The sequence below is a fragment of the Ceratotherium simum genome, chromosome 11 (assembly GCF_057802395.1).
Source record: "Ceratotherium simum simum isolate JZ-2026a chromosome 11, ASM5780239v1, whole genome shotgun sequence".
Classification (NCBI taxonomy): Eukaryota; Metazoa; Chordata; class Mammalia; order Perissodactyla; family Rhinocerotidae; genus Ceratotherium; species Ceratotherium simum.
The window spans coordinates 34,533,666-34,547,590 of record NC_141910.1 but is presented as its reverse complement, the minus strand read 5'-3'; the positions used below and the strand labels follow the sequence as shown (position 1 = coordinate 34,547,590).

Below are 13,925 nucleotides of genomic sequence, written 5' to 3'. Positions count from 1 at the left end.
AGTGAGTTCCTGCTGGGCATCTCTTATAGTGGTGTAGAAAAAGCCCCAGCCAGGAAATGAGAGGTATATGAGGCCAGGTAGGTGTTGTCCAGTTGCACCTGTGTTAAGTTGATTGACACATGGGTGGAAATGGCTGCCACAGCAGTGGTGAAGAAGGTTTTCAAGTGGCACGTGAGAGTTGTCTAACACTGTTCTTCAGTATTTCCCTCACTCCTGTGAGTTAATCAGAATCCTTCCACTGTCTCTCCACCCCCATTTCCCTTTTCTGTGTGTGGCTTACCTAAGCCAGAGTTGGTCTTGGTTGCTTGCAATCTAAAGAACCTTCACTGACATACTCATCATTGTGAAGGATCATGTGTCTTTTTGGGTTTATGATTCTTGAGTAGACTTTGATGTCTTGTTCTCTACTTCTATACTCGGAAAGTCAGTGAAGTCTGCTTATGGGTTCTCTGTACTGGTTCTCAGATGTTTTGTTCCCTCTTGGTTCCCAGTGATCCACATAGAACCCATCTTGGTCAATTCTTCTTTTGATTACTTCAACAGCCGTTGAGATGGTCTCCCTTTGTTTTCCATTTGGGAGAAGAGGCTGTAAACATTCTATTTTTGAGGATTTGTTGTGTTATTTACTTCTAAAAATTTGCACGCAGAAAAATTAACTTTGTTTGGTGTGGAGATCTGAGTTAAGACAAACACATACAGCTGTATTACCACCAGTACGCTCAAGATACAGAACAGTTCCATCACCCTTCAAATTACATTGTGTTGCCCCTTTGTAGTTAACCTCTCCTGCCTCCTATCCCTAGCAATCACTGATCAGTTTCTGTTCCTATAATTTTGCCTTTTCCAAAGTGTCATATCAGTGGAATCAAATATTATGCAACTTTTTGAATCTAGCTTCTTTCACACAGTATAATGCTTTTGAGATTCTTCCATGTTGTTGCATAAATCAGTAGTTCATTGTTTTTATTGCTGAGTAGTATTCCATTCTATGGATGTACCATAGTTTGTTTATCCTTTCACCAGTTGAAGGACATGTAGGTTGTTTCCAGTTTTGTGATTCTAAAAATAGCTGCTTTAAACATTGTGTGCAGTGTGTGTATGTGAGAGAGAGACAGAGAGAAAACATTTTTATTTCTCTTGGGTAAATACCTATGAGTGGGATTGCTGGGTTGTATGGTAAGTGTACGTTCAACTTTATTAAAAACTGCCAAACTGTTTTCCAAAGTGGTTGTGCCATTTCACATTCCCACCAGCAATGTATGAGAGTTCTAGTTTCTCTACATCCTTTGGTTATTTAAAAAAAAATTCTTTGAAAATAAAAGTAATATATATTTATTGTGAGACTTGTGAAAAATATGGAAACGTCTACAGGACAAAGTAAAAACCACCTCTAGTTTCATTACCCAAAGGTAGCTTCTGTCAACATTTGGAGTTTGAAGTTTCTATCAAAACAAATAGCTTTCATGGTTGCTCTCCATAACCTCTGAGATTCTTCTCATTCCCAACAGAAACATTGCCATAACTAAATATCTTCTAGCTTGACACAGTCCTATTCCAAATGTTATTTAATCATATCCAGCCTTCTACTATTTTCAGATCTCTTCCTGTGTGTCGATGCAGTATTCCCTTAATGAGAAATCAAAGTAAGGGCCATATTTAGTATTCTCTGACAATCTATACTACTATGTGCAGATTTGGAATGCAGTATGTGCTCAAACAATATTGGGTTAATTGGCTGATGTTTCTAAAACATTTCTTGCTTCTGTCACCAAGAATGTATCAACACCCTTATTTAGTTAATTTACTTGTCAGGTATCACTGTTACTTGGAGTAATTCATCTTAAACAGAGGCAGGGAGGTCTAGAGGCCAGGAATCAGGAGAACCTACATGCCAACTGTGGCATGAAGTAGACACAAGGCACATCATCTCTCCAGACTGGAAAGGATGTGGAGTGCATGAATATCAAGGTAGACATTATATCAGACACCCCTGTGCCTTACTTCACATCCTCTTGGTCCATCTTTTACTCTAGCTGTTACCATAGCAACAAGCTACATACAGATTTAACTTGGCAGACACTGGCCTCAGCTATCCCAGGTGTCTCTCATTTTCTGTTCTGGGCTTCTCTACCACCTCTGAGTAGGACATTAGTAGGAATTTGCTCAGCCAATCTGAGGCATGTGCAAGTCAGGAAGTGCAAGAGAGTTAGCAACTCTCAACTGGTGGTGAACTTCTCTCTTCCATTCCTTGGGTGGACAATTCTGAATATATTTTAAATGATACCTTAGCTCTACCATAATTGAGCCCCAATTTCCTGGTGGTGATCAGCTGATAATACATTCTTCAGTTGGCTTTCCTTCTTTCCTTGTTTTCTTCTTCTTAGTCATCCAATCTTTTTCTTTGAGTTTGGATGTAAAAATAAACTACTTGCATGTAAGTCCTTGCTCAGACGTGTTTTGGAGAACCTAGGCTAAGACAGATACTAACTTGCACTGAATTTCACATTTTACATAGATTGACTGATGGTTCCTATTTCCCTTTACTCCTAATCTGCCTCCAGTGGCAGCCCAGCCCTGTTTTTTTTTTTTTTCTTTTACAGTAATGTTTCTAGAAAGAGTTGTCTGCATATGCTGTCTTTCTTTTCTTTTCCAATTCATCTTCAACCTGCTCCAATTTGTTTTCATCCTACATCTCTCCACCAAAACCACTTTTGTCATACCCATAATCCACCAAAGCACAGCCAATAAATTTAATGAACAATTTAAATTCTCACTTTTTAGACCTCTCAGGAGAATTCAGTACTCTTTGCCAAACTCATTCTTCTATTTATTTCTGTCATATTGCACTCTTCTGTTATTCCTCCTCTTTCTGTTACTCCTTTTTAATTTTTCTTGTTGACTTCCCCTCCTCTATCTGTTTTCTCTGTCTTTTGCCTTTTTCTTTCTAGTCTTGCTGGGAAGATCTCATTTCCCATGGCTTTGCCTGCTGTCAATATGGTGACAACTCTTAGTTTCATACTTGACTTCTGACATCTCTAGTCTATCACTAATTAAAATTTACTTCACATATCCTTCTGAATGTCTCATTGACATAGCAAACTAAACTTGCTCCCCCCATCACTTTCACAAAACTGCACCTCCTCAATTCTTCCTCATAAATAGCACTCCCATCTATCAATTGTTTGTTAGAAATGTGACAGTTAAACTTGGCTTCTTCACTCTTACTCCCCAATATCCAATTCATCTCAAAGTCCTCTTAGATTCCATTTCCAAAATATTTCTTGATTCCATACAATTTCTTCCATCTCTACTAATACCGTTCTAGAACAGTCCATCATCATCTTTCCTGTAGCTTCGTGTGATAGTCTCCTGCTTTCCACACATTTAGTCTTGTCCTTTTCTAACCCATTCTCTATACAGCACACAGAACATTCTTTTAAAAAATGTAAAGCAGATTGCTTTAGTCCTCTGCTTTTCTTTAGCTCTTTTCCATAGTGAAATTTATATTCCTTATTGCCAATTCTTGCACCATCATCTCACGCTGTTCCTTCAGTATACTTCGGCCAGTGGCTTTCTCTCAATTCCTCAGATACACTAAGTTCTTCCCTATCTCCAGGCATTTGCACATGCTCTCTCTAGGAGGATCACCACCCACTCCTCACTTGGCCAACTTCAGCTTGTCCTCCAGGGTTCCGTTACAAATGTCATTCTTCAGAGAAGAGCTCCCTGACTGCTAATCTAAATTAAGGCCCCAATTTATTCCCAGTATAATCTTTTTCTTTTTAGCACTCATAAAAATTCTGAACTACATATTTTGTGTTTATTTATTTATTCAATGTCTGTCTTTTCAACCAATTGTGAATAGTATGAGGGTAGAAATCATGTTTTTCCTGAAAATTCAGTGTTGGCACAGTGGTTGGCACATATAATGTGCTTGATGTTTATCAGGCCAGGCAATGTGCTATGTGCTGTCAAGAGATGAGCACAAAAAAGTTATCATTCACTAGCTGTGTTCATCACATCTCACTGATTTGACATTATATGGATAGCAACCTGACTCTCTCTCTTAGTGGATGAGTAAGAAGTTTATATAATTGAAGGAGGGAAGAATTCATGATTGTCAATGAGAATGCTGACAAGTACATTACTTAATATCAATAGCATGAGCTTCCAAAGCCACTATACTTATGGGATATCTGTAAATGTCTATAGATGCAGATTGAAACCTTTGGTCTTTATAGAAAAGACAACACACAACGAAAATGGCTAAAATTATTCCAGTAGTGCTGAGTTTAGACACTTAAAAAGATCTAGTGACAGTCTAGTGAGATGGATTATTGGTGATAACTTTGTAGCTGAGACTCTCAATAACCTCAAGATAACTCAGGAAATGGAGTTTGGATGAACACTTAGTTCTCAATTCATTTTTCCCCTTTGATCAATAAATTCATGCCTGATGGAGGCTGGAAATGGGTAATCAGCTAGGAGCTCTATGTCTCAATGAGTTTACTTTGGTCAAATGACTGTTTGCTGCAAAATTATTTTGATTCACTCAACCGCAGTTTATCTTAAAAAACAGGCAAAGGTCTGAGGGTAAAATGTCAGCAAATTTAAGTTCCGCAAATGGATCTTCTAAAGAAAGGTAACTGGCTCACAGTTCTCCAGTCTCAACAGCCAGTTTCACCTCCCGAGTGGGTGTTAATACTTTTCACGCCTGACTGTCCCTAATCTTTAGATCATCATAATGAAAATGGACACCTCTCCTGTTAGGGTGAACTTAGTGAGGTCCCTTCAATTGCTGGTAACCAGTCCCACTATGTCTTGCCACTTAACAAGATAATACATTTGCCTTTCATGAACAAGTGATCTCACAGCTCTCAGGCTCATTGTCCTAAACATCTTTAGTGCTTTCATTAATCTTCAAGACTACTGGTGGGTTGTTTTTTCTTAAATTAACAGTGTATGTGTCTACTTGTATTGCATTTTACCATATGCCTCCCTTCCATGTAACCTTCATCCCGTCCAAGAGAAGATTCCAAAGACCATGCCCTGTCTTCAGGGAGCTTACAGGTGAATTGAGGAGTTGGGACTAGTAGAGATGAAATATTCAGACTGGTCTAATGCTAAACTGCCTATTATTGACTTTGAGTGTCCTAAGAGTTCAGAGAAGGGGAGAGCAATGTGGATTGGAATAGTCATAGAGGACTCCTTGTAGAAAGGAGAGCAAACTAGATTTCTGTGAGAGTATAGAGCTTACCGGCCTGAACTAGAGAAGTGAGTGTGTGTAGCTAGACCACAGGAGGGGTGTAGGTGATGGGGCACAGAGGAAGATAGAACTGAAAGGGAAAGAGGAGGCAATATCTCAGGAACCTTTAAAAATAGGTAGAGAAATGTGGACTTGATGGGTAAGTGATTGGAAACCACTTTCGGGTGCTGAAAGAGGAAGTCTGAAGACTTAGGGACTCCCTGAGCAGAGATGGCTCATATTTTCACTATCCCATAATCCTGGGACTTCATAGTAATGGTCAGCACAAACCAATGGGTGGTTATTGAGAACGTGCTATGTAACTCATTTAACTGAGGAAAGTCAAGAAGAACAAGACATCTCTCTCCATGACACAAGCTAACCAAGAATGCAATTCTTTATCACGATTCTACCCAAAATCCACCATGGCAGGGAATGATCAATTTTGAGACTGTGTGAACCAGCTCTCTTCTAGTTTGTGTTCATGCCATGACCTGGATGGCCATTAAGATGCTTTAGGCAAATTTCATTTAGGGAGAGGATTCTGCCACTTGTGTGTCCAGGTTAGAGTCTATCATTTTTGCCAAAGCACATTTCCTAGAAGCCAAGGCTGAGGGTTTGAACTTGAACTCCTTTTTCTACCTTCTAATTGGTTTCCCATGATATAGAATTTGTTTGCACCTAATTTGAATCTTTTTCATTCTTTTTTTATTTTTTTACATTTTTAATTACATTTTTTAGTCTCCTAGATAAAATGAACTCCTTGTTCCTGACCAGTCTGGGAGGAGTTAGTTATCCAATGATGGATGAGAAGGAGAAGAGTAGACCATGCTTAATTAATATATGAAAAGACTTCTTACCCTATAAGGCTTACTGATAGTGAGATTTTTATTAACTACAAATCCTTACTGACTGGGAATTTGCATTTCTGCATAAACCATTATAAGAGATGCTAACATGTACTTTTGGAATCATTAAATAAAGATTTGGCTAGGTGTAGAATCACACAATCTTGGTGTTAGATGGGAGAGTGTATAAAAGGCTGTGGTGCAATGAAAACGGCCTTAGATTTAAGATTAGGGACCCTGGATTCGTGTGCATTCCCTCTCACTATCTGGATAACACTGAGCAGTTCACTTTTCAGAGCCTCAGTTTCTCTTTCTGTAAAATGACTTGGTGTAAGGAATTACATGAGACAGTAGGAGAGCCTGGTTTCCTGCCTCCCCAGTCTCATGCCTTCAAAACAGGGGCTATTTAACTCACATTCAGCTCAAACTTGCCTTAGTCTCCATGGAAACCAGACTTCTTAGCAATCAGGGAGAATTTAATGAGTCCAAAGGCAGGATTTTGAAGAGCTCAGTCCTAGTAGCCCGGCTGCAGATTCTGTTTTGACCTAATATCCTGGTTTAACAATCAGGATCTGGTCCTCTTCTCAGACAGGGCATGTAGCATAGCCTTAAAACTAGCAGTTCTGGTGCTAGAAGATCTGGGTTCAAGTCCTGCGGTACCACTTTTTAAGATGTATGGCCTTAAGGGATTAGTTGAAGTCTCTAGGATTCAGATCCTTCATCTTTTAGCCAGAGAAATGATTTACCTTACAGGAAACCTTAGCACCATGTCCCAGCACCGTTATTGGTCATGCTCCAGCCTTGTATTCCAGTTGCTGTAGCTGAGACCCTGTCTGATTTCCTGGTTCCCCTAGGACCTGGGTCATGTCTTGCTTTTTACCAGTTCTCTTGGGTACTGAAATGCTGTTTCCACGTCCAGGTCCCTGTTGTCCCTGTGGGACCTCCATGCTGTCTGAGTGGGCTGGTCAGTTATCTGCCGCCCAAGGCTCCTTGTGCCCTGTTGCAACCCCTGGAAGCCACAGCTAAATTTACCAGATTCCTCCTGCCTCCTTTCTCTGATTTCCTCCTGCTTATTCTGACAAACACGCCCGGATCAACCTTCTTGCCTGTCCGATTCTGTTTAGTCTCTGGGTCCTGATCTTACTATAACCTAGAGGTTTGTTGGTCGTCTCAAGGAACACTTCTACAAAGAATTGACAAAATTGAGGATGACTTACACATTTTTATGAAAATACAAGTGATCAAAATTAGTTAACTTTTTCTGTGATGACAAATGGCTCTCAGAAGTATGCAACAAAGCAGATATTTTCAAATTAGACACATTTGATTTGTCTCTTTAAGGGAAAGGTGATGTATTAATAATGAGGAAGAAGACAACAGCATTTGAAAGAAATCTATGCTATGGAGAGAGCATTTGGAAAAAAAAAAAACATGTATGAGAATGGTTAATTTATTGCTGAAAATGATGCATGCCATCATGTATGAAAACTCTCATACTGCATATTTTAAAAACAAGGAAATACAACTTTCTAACCCATTTAAGTTTTTTCACTGGGTTTTGAACACTTTCATTAGAAATATAAAAATCCATCTTCCAAAGTTTGTAAGAACATCTGATTGACATTAGGGAAGAAAATTTACTAGCTGAATTTCATAAAAATATTTGCATAAAAGTAGAGGACTGAACATTAAGTATAATGATTCAGGGAATGCAGTTATAGGCTTGTCTTCCATTGGATCTACCTATTTTAGTGAAGTTCTGTTCTCAGCTTTGACAGCCATTGAAATATAGTATTGATATGACCTGTGAATTGCTTTTCTCAGTGTTACACTAAGGATTAAAAAAAATGAAGCGCATCCTATGATATTGTTTTCTTTAAAATATTGCTATTATGATACATTAGTGAGAGCAAAATGGGCTTTTTGTGCCATATAAAAAGGTATATAATAAGACAAGATGTAAAAGCATATTATTTATTCATCTTTATTTCATGCTTTAATATATTTTTTGTGTATATTTTGTAATGCAATTGTACATGCATCTACTTTATAAATAAATAAACGTATTTTGAGATGTTAGCTTGGTTTTCTTTTTTACTGTTAGAGTGAGAAATTAAGACCGTATTCTTCAACACATAAGATATTTTGCTTGGGAAGAGAAGCCTGTGATTCTGAAGAGCTGCCAGGGGGAAATGGTAGTAGATTTGTGCTGTGCTGCTCTGGAAAGTAGGTATAGGATTAATAATAATAATGGTCAACATTTATTGAACACTTCCTATGCATGAGGCACCGCACCAAGCACTTAACATTGATTATTTTATTTATTCCTCTCCTCTACTTTAGGAGACAGATATCATTACCATCCTCATATCAGAGTGGAGGAGGTTCAGCTGAGAGAGGTCCAGTAACTCACAAAGCCACACACAAGGAGGGCAGAGCTAGAGGTTGAATCCACATCTTTCTGACTCTAAAGTTTGTTCTCTTACTACTATCTGGCTTACATGATGACTGATTCTCATTCATTGTGAAAGTTGCCCAATAGAGGAATGGATGGTACCACTAAGCACTTGGTTCCCTGCCTCCGGGAGTGTGTCCAACGAACTGTGTGGAAAGATTTCTTCATGAGGGGTGCGATATTGTGATTTATAATAAGAAGTATATAATTGGCCTTTGTCCCCCTTTCTGGCACAGAACTTCAGGGTTGGTGAACTGTGGAGATTTGAGGAGAGTGGTGGGCTTGGAGAGGGCATGGAAGCTCTGAATGAACCCTTTCCCCATACCTTGCCCTATGCATCTCTTCTATCTGGCTGTTCTTTAGTTATATCCTTTTATAGTAAACCAGTAATCTAGTAAGCAAAATGTCTCTCTGAATTCTGTGAGCTGCTCTAGCAAGTTAACAGACCCCAAGGAAGAGTCATTGCAACCTCCAATCTATAGCTGGTATATCAGAAGCACAGGTACAACCTGAACTTGCAATTGGTGTCTGGAGAGGGGGCAGTCTTGTAGGACTGAGCCCTTAATCTGTGGGATCTGCTGCTATCTCCAGGCAGATAGTTTCAGAATTGAGTTGAATTGTAGGACACCCAGCTTGTGTCTGAGAATTGCTTGGATGCATGGGGGGAAAGACCGACACATTGGAATTGGGTGCCGAATCGGAGGGGAGAGTAGAACTCGGTGAACTCTGAGATGTCTTCCAATTTAGAAACTTTGAGTATTTCTCTAGAAACACTATTTCCAGAGGATGTAAACCCTTTGTTTACACATGAAAGGCTACAATGGTCAAATATGTTTGGGAAATGCTGGATTAAGAAAGTTAAGCAGTTTCTTCCTTGCGGGATTCTCAGAGCCTTTACCATGATATTATTCATTACAAATGTCCCAGAGATAGAAATAGTGTGCTGGCTTTCCCCAAACACATTGACCTTGGACTCCTCCTTTATTGTAGAGTATCTCCTGAGTTTGGTGTTTCCTAGTTCAATCTTGGAAGCCCTGCTAGAAGCTCAAGTATTTATACTGATTTATGCTAATTGTCTGAAAGTGCTGTTACCATGTAGGACATGGTCGGCAAACTCTCAGGTAAGGTATTCTATTAGTCAGCACCCTCCATTCCTGTACCATGATATAAATCAGAAAGTTTACAGGAAATCCGAACCACATTGGTGAAAGGGCACCCCGTGTCAAGTGAACTTTGGTTCAATTTCTACAGCATCTTCAGGCATTTCAGGATGAGCCCCTTTAGATTACAACCTGGAGAGTACGGTAAGAGACTCTGAATTCCTCCTCTGCAGTTGTGCAGAATGTTATCAGTCACAGGGTAAGATTCCTACTCCGGGCCCAACAATTAGCCTCTACACATACTGCATCTGAGTAAAAAGAAATTATGTTCTCTATTGGCAAACTGAATCGAAAGGGAACTCTTTAACAAAACAGACCTGAATGTAAAAAAACTAAAGTTTGTGGGGGCTGATGGTGGCGTAGGGGTTAAGTTCGCACACTCCACTTCGGCGGCCTGGGGTTCAGGGATTCTGATCTCGGGTGTGGAGTGATGCACCATTTGTCAAGCCATGTTGTGGTGGCGTCCCATATAAAGTAGAGGAAGATGAGCACGGATGTTAGCCCAGGGCCAATCTTGCTCAGCAAAAAGAGGAGGGTTGGCGACAGATGTTAGCCCAGGGCTAATCTTCTCACAAAAATAAATAAAGTTTGTGATGGGCTACCACACAGCTCTCACTATTGATGTTATTTTCCCTTTCAGCCTGGAACATGCTATAGGATACATTTATGGTAGGGCAGCTCTCAGTGTAACAGGATGTCAAAGTCAGAGTTTTCCCTGAGACACCAAGGTATGAAGGACGCTGTATTCCAGGTTTCTGGGAACTGGTTATGAAATTCTTAACCTCTCATGCATATTGGGCATGAAGACAGTGTAGAGACCTTGTGAAAAGGGGTTCTGGAGACAACTGTGAATTTGCCCTTCCTGTTCCTCCACATGGGGAAGGGTGGGGGCTGCTTGCTGCTTCACTTAGGTTGAGAGAGGGACTGTAAGAAGACCACGTGGCAAGTTTCACAGCTGTCTCCTTCTGCTTGGGGGACACAATGACCAATGTCCGACTTGAGACCAAGTGAGAGGCTGGCTAAAGTGACAATAGATCAGAGAACTGCTATTTGGAAAGTAACTGAAGACCTAGGAACTGGTCACACAGAACATGGTTCTGACTTAGACTTCTCTCCTAAGAAGAGAGGACTGGAAAATAACCTTGCCTTATATTTGTGTAGCACATTGACAAAGTTATTTCATTTGATTTGACAGTGAGTTTCTAAGGTGAGCATAATTGGGATTCCCATGTTATAGTTAAGGGAGGCAATGCTCACAGCAGGTAAATGAATCACCCAAATTTCTAGACTTGAACAAGAAAGAATAATAGTTAATACTTACCAATTACCTTACCACATGTTAAGCACCATTGGAAAGGCCTTACCTGTATTGAAGTTATTTAATCCTGCCCACAACTCTATGAGGAAGAGACTATTACTGGCTCCATTTTATGGATAACAGAACTGAGGTTTAGGGAGTTTCAGTTAACTTGTCTGCTAGAAAGTGGAAGAAGTGGGATCCGAACCTGGGCACTCTGGCTCCCATGTCTTTTGGAGATGTTCTCTCCATTATACCACACTGGCTACATAAGGACTCCTAAAACCCAAAGATCTCTCTAGGTTGGATTCACTGCTAACCGAGGATTGCCAAGTGGCCACCTTCTGGGACCTTCTTGGATGCCTATGTAAGAATAACGTCAATCAAACTACCAATTTGTGGCAAGCAGTTGCTTTTAAATTACATAGGGGAGTTGCAAAAGAGTTAATATTTTAAACAGTTTCCACACCCTTCTCCACGATTCATTTCTAGCATTAACTATTTAGAAAGCTATTTCTTAGGTGCACTTCAACCTTGCCTGAGTAGAGGATGACAAGTTCCAAATGGCCACCATGAATGAGGTGCCAGTGCTGTGCTCAGAGCACTGGGTCCATTTACACTGGCTTCATCCACTCCACACCATGCCAGCTGTGGTGTGCTGGAAAGCGAGAGGAACGGGGTTGGAGTCAGAAATTCCTGGTTTCGGTTCTCAGTTCTACCAACTACAGAATCTCTGAGTCTCAAAAGCCTCATTTGTAATTTGGGGAAAATACATGCCTCACTGTTTTGGAAGATGAGATGAGTTGTGTGAACAAAATACCTAGTTTCGGGTCTGCCACGCAGTAGACGTTCACTAAGTGTCAGTTTCCGTCTCCCTCCTGCCCCAAGATAATTTCTTAATCTGGTTTTGTGAGTTGGGGCAATTCAGTCAGCATCTCTGAACCTCAAGTTTCCCATCTGTAAAATGGAACCATCAGTAAATAGCTCACAGGGCTTTTGTAAGACTATATAAATTAATACAAAGTGAAGGTGCTTTCTAAATTATGATTCCTGTGACCCACCCCTGTGGCATCCAGCAGTGCCGCGGACAATGAGCAGCTCCTGCACATGTTGCTGCTTGAACATTCAAAGTACTCCCACATCCTGTCTCATCTCTTCCCTTTTCCTTCTTTACAACAACGTTTTGGAGGAGAGAGGGCTGTCCTTTTTCTCTCCACTTTACTTGAGGCCCAGAGAGGTCTGTTTACTTGCTTACAAGTTCTCAGAAGCAGGACCAGGGCTGGAAGCTGGCTGTGTGGCTCTCCTGTAAAGAGAAGAGCTGTTCCTCAGTGTCTTGCTCAGTGAATCTGTGTCCAGGTGGCTCTTGTGGGTTGGCCCTTGTCCAGAGAGACTGTGCTGGGAGAACTTTGTGAGGGAAACCACCTGATTTCTTCCCTCACACATCCCCTAAACATCCTGCTCTCTCCTCCCAGCACTACTATTTTTGAATCCCAAACTGGTGAGGGAGGAGCTCACCACCTCTTGAACTAGACGTTATTCGTGGGGTGTTTGCTGTGGGTGAGCTCGTGATTAAACTGCAGCAGAACATTTTCATAATGTCTGCTGGAGATGAAAATATTCTTCCTTAGAGCATTTGTCACTTCAATGTTCACAATCTGTAATGCCCCAAGATATTTCTCTAAAAACAGCAGCTGCTTCCCTTCCATTACCCAAACAGAAAGGCCCACATTTTCATTAAGAGCCTACTGTGTGCAGATCCTCTGCTCTGTAAGGGCTCAGAGATGAAGTGGACACGGCCTTTGCTCTGGATGGGAGGTCAGCAGAATCAGGTGATGACATCTCCTTCCACTTCATATCTCCCCAGTCCTGAGCCAGCTGATCTGGCTGGCTGGGGAACCCCCTGGACTGCATTTTTCCTTCTACAGCCATGCCCATGGGGAAGACAACATCTTCCCAGATGGACAAGCCAAGAGTTTGGGAGCAGTGGGGCCATTCAGCTAGAACATGTCTGTGTTCTTAGCTCACAGCCTAAGAATACGCACTGCGAAAGATAAAGTAGATGAGATGAATGAGAGCAAGGAAAAAATGGGTCCCTCAACAAGTATTACAGAGTGAGTTGAGAACCAAGTGTACGAGAGATCTGGATCACAGCCAGGTACCTCTAAAAGAAGAAAAGGAATAAAGGGCCTTTTTTGTGCCATGCACTGGGGATATAGTGATGAGGAAAACCTGGTCCCCACTCTGGAGTAGCACCGAATCTGGTAACTCGAGTTTCCTCGGATGACGCCCTCCCTCGTCTCATTGTCCTGCTTGCCCCTGCTGCTCACTGCCCTGCCCAGCTGCCTCCGGCCCATCCCTGCTTCCAGGGGCTGCCCCCATCCCTACAGGGAGCTGATAGTTCCTGTGTTAGCTCTAATTTCTTAACATGTGGCGTCTTCCAGGGATAATTGCAAATCTAAAAGGGTTTGTAACGACAAAAATATCCTTTAAACTTCCCAATATTGAGGCTGCAGTGGTGGAAGAAGAGGCAGCAGTTTATTTTCCATGGGGAGGGGGGGCCTCACCTGATGCCTTCAGATTCTACTGTCTAAGCTTTCTCCTTTCACCTGTGCCTGAGGCAGGCTCTGCCAGGGATTTGTCCCTTCCAGGCCATCTCCAACGACTGCTCCAAGGACTCTTAAGCCTCACCTCTACATCCAGTGTCTCCTGGGCTCTGCTGAGCCTGGCTGTGCTCAGCTGTGAGGCACAGAGGTGGCAGGGATGCAACCTACGACTCTCCTTGAGCTCCAGGAATTGAGCTTATGCTGTACTTAATTTAAGAGTAATTTACAGCTGGCTTAAGTTTTTTAACGCACCTGCAGGATCTCAGCATTTAAAGGGTCTGCTTGAATCCTGGGGAAGAGGAGCCTGATCTGGGAAA

At 41.4% G+C, this 13,925-nt stretch overlaps 1 protein-coding gene across 6 annotated transcripts in view; it reads right to left on the bottom strand.

Moving 5' to 3' along the window:
* FSHR (follicle stimulating hormone receptor) overlaps nt 1–13,925 on the bottom strand; it is a 182,456-nt gene that overhangs the window by 22,691 nt on the left and 145,840 nt on the right. The gene's annotated exons all lie outside the window — the stretch shown is intronic.